The sequence below is a fragment of the Coregonus lavaretus genome (genome assembly GCF_964263955.1).
Source record: "Coregonus lavaretus genome assembly, chromosome: 40".
NCBI classification, from domain to species: domain Eukaryota; kingdom Metazoa; phylum Chordata; class Actinopteri; order Salmoniformes; family Salmonidae; genus Coregonus; species Coregonus lavaretus.
Genome location: NC_140027.1, coordinates 3,056,821 through 3,065,263, shown reverse-complemented (window position 1 = coordinate 3,065,263; position 8,443 = coordinate 3,056,821).

Genomic DNA, 8,443 nt, shown 5'->3' with positions numbered 1-8,443 from the left:
ATTGCAGTACGCAAGCTTCTCAACCGCGGCAAGGTGAAAGTTCAGCAAAGGGTTGGTCTTTATACATTAGTGAATTTATATAAAATAGAAAAAGTTATTAAACAAGGGTCTGTTGTAGCCATTTTTACATTTAACAGACGTTCTTATCCAGAGCGATTTACAGGAGCATTTAGTGTTAAGGGCCTTGCTCAAGGGCACATTAACAGATTTTTCACTTAGTCGCCTCGGGGATTCGTACCAGCAACCTTTCGATAACTGGACCAATTGTCTGAACCACTTGGCTACCTGCCTAGACTCACGTCTTCTCTGCTTTCCTCATGTGAAAATAAAAGTTCCCCACAAGTTATCTGCTTGTTTGTGCATATATGGCAGCGCACGTGCAGGAATTCGATTTTGACACGAGGAAAGCAGGAGGAAGTTGGTCTATCAGGCAAGGGATAGCATCTTCACGTCGGGACTAGGCGACCTCATGGACGGTCTTGACTTGCCTCAATTCTAGACCATAGAAGTTACAGTGGGAAAAAAAGTATTTAGTCAGCCACGAATTGTGCAAGTTCTCCCACTTAAAAAGATGAGAGAGGCCTGTAATTTTCATCATAGGTACACGTCAACTATGACAGACAAATTGAGATTTTTTTTCTCCAGAAAATCACATTGTAGGATTTTTTATGAATTTATTTGCAAATTATGGTGGAAATAAGTATTTGGTCACCTACAAACAAGCAAGATTTCTGGCTCTCACAGACCTGTAACTTCTTCTTTAAGAGGCTCCTCTGTCCTCCACTCGTTACCTGTATTAATGGCACCTGTTTGAACTTGTTATCAGTATAAAAGACACCTGTCCACAACCTCAAACAGTCACACTCCAAACTCCACTATGGCCAAGACCAAAGAGCTGTCAAAGGACACCAGAAACAAAATTGTAGACCTGCACCAGGCTGGGAAGACTGAATCTGCAATAGGTAAGCAGCTTGGTTTGAAGAAATCAACTGTGGGAGCAATTATTAGGAAATGGAAGACATACACAAGACCACTGATAATCTCCCTCGATCTGGGGCTCCACGCAAGATCTCACCCCGTGGGGTCAAAATGATCACAAGAACGGTGAGCAAAAATCCCAGAACCACACGGGGGGACCTAGTGAATGACCTGCAGAGAGCTGGGACCAAAGTAACAAAGCCTACCATCAGTAACACACTACGCCGACAGGAACTCAAATCCTGCAGTGCAAGACGTGTCCCCCTGCTTAAGCCAGTACATGTCCAGGCCCGTCTGAAGTTTGCTAGAGTGCATTTGGATGATCCAGAAGAGGATTGGGAGAATGTCATATGGTCAGATGAAACCAAAATATAACTTTTTGGTAAAAACTCAACTCGTCGTGTTTGGAGGACAAAGAATGCTGAGTTGCATCCAAAGAACACCATACCTACTGTGAAGCATGGGGGTGGAAACATCATGCTTTGGGGCTGTTTTTCTGCAAAGGGACCAGGACGACTGATCCATGTAAAGGAAAGAATGAATGGGGCCATGTATCGTGAGATTTTGAGTGAAAACCTCCTTCCATCAGCAAGGGCATTGAAGATGAAACGTGGCTGGGTCTTTCAGCATGACAATGATCCCAAACACACCGCCCGGGCAACGAAGGAGTGGCTTCGTAAGAAGCATTTCAAGGTCCTGGAGTGGCCTAGCCAGTCTCCAGATCTCAACCCCATAGAAAATCTTTGGAGGGAGTTGAAAGTCCGTGTTGCCCAGCGACAGCCCCAAAACATCACTGCTCTAGAGGAGATCTGCATGGAGGAATGGGCCAAAATACCAGCAACAGTGTGTGAAAACCTTGTGAAGACTTACAGAAAACATTTGACCTGTGTCATTGCCAACAAAGGGTATATAACAAAGTATTGAGAAACGTTTGTTATTGACCAAATACTTATTTTCCACCATAATTTGCAAATAAATTAACTAAAAATCCTACAATGTGATTTTCTGGATTATTTTTTTCTCATTTTGTCTGTCATAGTTGACGTGTACCTATGATGAAAATTACAGGCCTCTCTCATCTTTTTAAGTGGGAGAACTTGCACAATTGGTGGCTGACTAAATACTTTTTTTCCCCCACTGTATCTGTAACGGGTACAAATGTGTCCCAGACCAGACCAAGGCACTCAAAATGCAGACTGGAATGCAGACCGAAACCATTATATTTATGCCTGCTGCATGCATAAAACTGTACATTCAAGCCTATAATTGTTGCCTATAATTCAGCTATTTTTACATGGCTCTGCAGTTGTTGAGATGGATTGTTTGAATATGTTCTTATTGAAATAATTATCATTTGATGTTACCAGAATGTGTTGTGATAAAACGGAGGAGACAGGCATCAAATACAGATGCAGTAGTGCACCAGGGCTACTATAAATGAAATTATATTATTTAATTGTTGTGGTAAACATATGTCACAAGACTGCAGGCGGACGCAGTCTCGAATTAATCTTAGTAGAAGATGGCAGCGCCGTCGGGAGGAGTCGATTCAGGCTATACAAACGCCTCACACCGCGTGGCTGCTGCCTCTCTAACCTGGTGGTCCCTGCACGCACCACCCACGTGGAGTTCCAGGTCTCAGGCAGCCTCTGGAACTGCCGTTCTGCTGCCAACAAGGCAGAGTTCATCTCAGCCTATGCTACCCTCCAGTCCCTCGACTTCTTGGCGCTGACGGAAACATGGATTACCACTGAAAACACTGCTACTCCTACTGCTCTCTCCTCGTCTGACCATGTGTTCTCGCATACCCCGAGAGCATCTGGTCAGCGGGGTGGTGGCACAGGAATCCTCATCTCTCCCAAGTGGACATTATCTATTTTTCCCCTGACCCATCTGTCTATCTCCTCATTTGAATTCCATGCTGTCACAGTCACTAGCCCATTTAAGCTTAATATCCTTGTCATTTATCGCCCTCCAGGTTCCCTTGGAGAGTTCATCAATGAGCTTGACGCCTTGATAAGTTCCTTTCCTGAGGATGGCTCACCCCTCACAGTTCTGGGGGACTTCAACCTCCCTACGTCTACCTTTGACTAATTTCTCTCTGCCTCCTTCTTTCCACTCCTCTCCTCTTTTGACCGCACCCTCTCGCCGTCCCCCCCTACTCACAAGGCAGGCAATACGCTTGACCTCATCTTTACTAGATGCTGTTCTTCTACTAATCTCACTGCAACTCCCCTCCATGTCTCCGACCACTACTTTGTATCCTTTTCTCTCTCGCTCTCCTCCAACACTACTCACTCTGCCCCTACTCAGATGGTAATGTGCCGTCGCAACCTTCGCTCTCTCTCTCCCGCTACTCTCTCCTCTTCCATCCTATCATCTCTTCCCTCTGCTCAATCCTTCTCCCACTAATCTCCTGATTCTGCCTCCTCAACCCTCCTCTCCTCCCTTTCTGCATCCTTTGACTCTCTATGTCCCCTATCCTCCCGGCCGGCTCGGTCCTCCCCTCCAGCTCCGTGGCTTGATGACTCATTGCGAGCTCACAGAACAGGGCTCCGGGCAGCCGAGCGGAAATGGAGGAAAACTAGACTCCCTGCGGACCTGGCATCTTTTCACTCCCTCCTCTCTACATTTTCTTCATCTGTTTCTGCTGCTAAGGCCACTTTCTACCACTCTAAATTCCAAGCATCTGCCTCTAACCCTAGGAAGCTCTTTGCCACCTTCTCCTCCCTGCTGAATCCTCGTCCCCCTCCCCCCACCTCCCTCTCTGTGGATGACTTCATCAACCATTTTGAAAAGAAGGTTGACGACATCCGATCCTCGTTTGTTAAGTCAAATCACACTGCTGGTCCTGCTCACACTGCCCTACCCTATGCTTTGACTTATTTCTCCCCTCTCTCTCCAGATAAAATCTTGCGACTTGTGACGGCCGGCCGCCCAACAACCTGCCCGCTTGACCCTATCCCCTCCTCTCTTCTCCAGACCATCTCCGGTGACCTTCTCCCTTACCTCACCTCGCTGATCAACTCATCCTTGACCGCTGACTATGTCCCTTCCGTCTTCAAGAGAGCGAGAGTTGCACCCCTTCTCAAAAAACCAACACTCGATCCCTCTGATGTCAACAACTACAGACCAGTATCCCTTCTTTCATTTCTCTCCAAAACTCTTGAGCGTGCCGTCTTTAGCCAACTCTCTTGCTATCTCTCTCAGAATGACCTTCTTGATCCAAACCAGTCAGGTTTCAAGACTGGTCATTCAACTGAGACTGCTCTTCTCTATGTCATGGAGGCTCTCCGCACTGCTAAAGCTAACTCTCTCTCCTCTGCTCTTGTCCTTCTAGACCTGTCTGCTGCCTTTGATACTGTGAACCATCAGAATCTCCTCTCCACCCTCTCCGAGCTGGGCATCTCTGGCGCGGCTCACTCTTGGATTGCGTCATACCTGACCGGTCGCTCATACCAAGTGGCGTGGCGAGAAGCTGTCTCCGCACCACGTGCTCTCACCACTGGTGTCCCCCAGGGCTCAGTTCTAGGCCCTCTCCTATTCTCGCTATACACCAAGTCACTTGGCTCTGTCATATCCTCACATGGCCTCTCCTATCATTGCTACGCAGACGACACACAACTAATCTTCTCCTTTCCCCCTTCTGATAACCAGGTGGCGAATCACATCTCTGCATGTCTGGCAGACATATCAGTGTGGATGACGGATCACCACCTCAAGCTGAACCTTGGCAAGACAGAGCTGCTCTTCCTCCCGGGGAAGGACTGCCCGTTCCATGATCTCGCCATCACGGTTGACAACTCCGTTGTGTCCTCCTCCCAGAGTGCGAAGAGCCTTGGCGTGACCCTGGACAACACCCTGTTGTTCTCCGCTAACATCAAGGCGGTGACCCGATCCTGTAGGTTCATGCTCTACAACATTCGGAGAGTACGACCCTGCCTTACACAGGAAGCGGCACAGGTCCTAATCCAGGCACTTGTCATCTCCCCTCTGGATTACTGCAACTCGCTGTTGGCTGGGCTCCCTGCCTGTGCCATTAAACCCCTACAACTCATCCAGAATGCCGCAGCCCGTCTGGTGTTCAACCTTCCCAAGTTCTCTCACGTCACCCCCCTCCTCCGCACACTCCACTGGCTTCCAGTTGAAGCTCGCATCTGCTACAAGACTATGGTGCTTGCCTACGGGCTGTGAGGGGAACGGCACCTCCATACCTTCAGGCTCTGATCAGTCCCTACACGCAAACAAGGGCATTGCGTTCATCCACCTCTGGCCTGCTGGCTCCCCTACCTCTGCGGAAGCACAGTTCTCGCTCAGCCCAGTCAAAACTGTTCGCTGCTCTGGCACCCCAATGGTGGAACAAGCTCCCTCACGATGCCAGGACAGCGGAGTCACTCACCACCTTCCGGAGACATTTGAAACCCCACCTCTTTAAGGAATACCTGGGATAGGATAAAGTAATCCTTCTACCCCCCCCTTACCCACCCTACCCCCCCCCCCCCCCCCAAAAATAATAATAATAAAAACATTGTAAAGTGGTTATCCCACTGGCTATAAGGTGAATGCACCAATTTGTAAGTCGCTCTGGTTAAGAGCGTCTGCTAAATGACGTAAATGTAAATGTAAATGTAATTTAACAAAGGGCAGATGGACAGCATTAAATTAATTGGACAGATGGATGCTTGTATAGGCCTACAGTTGGAGCATACTTGTCACACCCTGGCTCTGGGACTCATTATGTTGAGCCAGGGTGTGTTTATTCTATGTGTTATATGTCGATGTTGGGGGTTCTAGTTTGTTTTATTCTATGTTTGACTGAGTGACTCCCAATCAGAGGCAACGAGTGTCAGCTGTTTGCTGGTTGTCTCTGATTGGGAGCCATATTTAACTGTCTGTGTTTCACTTTGGGTTTGTGGGTTTTTGTTCCGTGTTCGGTCATTGTCACCGTGGACTTCACGAGTCGTGTTTTGTTTTGTATTTAGAAACTTTAACTAATTAAAGTCATGTTTGTTTCTCACGCTGCGCCTTGGTCTACTCATTACTACGACGATCGTGACAGAAAAACCCACCAAACCAGGACCAAGCAGCGTGTCCAGGAACACACGCAGGAGGTAACGCTGGTGGATGTCCTCCTCGGCTGGGGGCAGATTACGAAGGAGGAGGCCGTCCGGTACCGGAAGGCGATGAAGGGGGAGACCCAGGCAGGAGAGGAGCAGCGGCGTCAGCAGTGCCATCGTCGGACGGACGAGAGGCACCCAGCCCGGCCTGTCCCTGCTCCACGCACTAAACCTACGGTGCGCGTCGCCAGCCCGGTCCGGCCTGTTCCTGCCACCCGCACCAAGTCTACGGTGCGCGTCGCCAGCCCGACCCGGCCTGTTCCTGCCACCCGCACCAAGTCTACGGTGCGCGTCGCCAGCCCGACCCGGCCTGTTCCTGCCACTCGCACCAAACCTACGGTGCGCGTCGCCAGCCCGGTCCGGCCTGTTCCTGCCACCCGCACCAAGTCTACGGTGCGCGTCGCCAGCCCGACCCGGCCTGTTCCTGCCACCCGCACCAAGCCTATGGTGTGCGTCGACAGCCCGGCCCGGCCTGTCCCTGCTCCATGCACTAAACCTACGGTGCGCGTCGCCAGCCCGGTCCGGCCTGTTCCTGCCACCCGCACCAAGTCTACGGTGCGTGTCGCCAGCCCGACCCGGCCTGTTCCTGCCACTCGCACCAAACCTACGGTGCGCGTCGCCAGCCCGGTCCGGCCTGTTCCTGCCACCCGCACCAAGTCTACGGTGCGCGTCGCCAGGCCGACCCGGCCTGTTCCTGCCACTCGCACCAAACCTACGGTGCGCGTCGCCAGCCCGACCCGGCCTGTTCCTGCCACTCGCACCAAACCTACGGTGCGCGTCGCCAGCCCGGTCCGGCCTGTTCCTGCCACTCGCACTAAGCCAGGGGTGCGAAAAGTCAGCCTGGTAAGGCCCGTTCCTCTTCCACGCATCAAGCCAGGGGTGCGAGTCGACAGACTGGACCAGGGGTACTATGGGGGGTGTAGTGGAGGGTGGTGGTCAAGGCCGGAGCCAGAACCGCCGCCGAGGAGGTATGCCCGCCCAGCCCTCCCCTGGTTTGTTTAGTTGAGGCGCGGTCGCAGTCCGCGCCTTTAGGGGGGGGTACTGTCACACCCTGGCTCTGGGACTCATTATGTTGAGCCAGGGTGTGTTTATTCTATGTGTTATATGTCGATGTTGGGGGTTCTAGTTTGTTTTATTCTATGTTTGACTGAGTGACTCCCAATCAGAGGCAACGAGTGTCAGCTGTTTGCTGGTTGTCTCTGATTGGGAGCCATATTTAACTGTCTGTGTTTCACTTTGGGTTTGTGGGTTTTTGTTCCGTGTTCGGTCATTGTCACCGTGGACTTCACGAGTCGTGTTTTGTTTTGTATTTAGAAACTTTAACTAATTAAAGTCATGTTTGTTTCTCACGCTGCGCCTTGGTCTACTCATTACTACGACGATCGTGACAATACTGTTCTAGAGCCAATTCATCCAAACACTGGTTTACTTTTGAATTCTCAGTAAAGATCAGAAATGTAGTGTGTTAATGTTTTTTTTTTTTTTTTTTTTGGGGGGGGGGGGTAGATCAGCTTAATATTGCAGATAGATTGTAACTTCCATCAATTTAATTTTCTGCATCACTTCCAATCCACCATGTTTTATATATATATATATATATATATATATATATATACACATATATACATACATTTATCATAGGTACACCTCAACTGTGAGAGATGGAATCTAAAACAAAAATCCAGAAAATCACATTGTATGATTTTTAAGTAATTAATTTGCATTTTATTGCATGACATCAGTATTTGATACATCAGAAAAGAAGAACTTAATATTTGGTACAGAAACCTTTGTTTGTAATTACAGAGATCATATGTTTCCTGTAGGTCTTGACCAGGTTTGCACACACTGCAGCAGGGACTTTGGCCCACTCCTCCATACAGACCTTCTCCAGATCCTTCAGGTTTCGGGGCTGTCGCTGGGCAATACGGACTTTCAGCTCCCTCCAAAGATTTTCTATTGGGTTCAGGTCTGGAGACTGGCTAGGCCACTCCAGGACCTTGAGATGCTTCTTACGGAGCCACTCCTTAGTTGCCCTGGCTGTGTGTTTTGGGTCGTTGTCATGCTGGAAGACCCAGCCACGACCCATCTTCAATGCTCTTACTGAGGGAAGGAGGTTGTTGGCCAAGATCTCGCGATACATGGCCCATCCATCCTCCCCTCAATATGATGCAGTCGTCCTGTCCCCTTTGCAGAAAAGCATCCCCAAAGAATGATGTTTCCACCTCCATGCTTCACGGTTGGGATGGTGTTCTTGGGGTTGTACTCATCCTTCTTCTTCCTCCAAACACGGCGAGTGGAGTTTAGACCAAAAATCTCTATTTTTGTCTCATCAGACCACATGACCT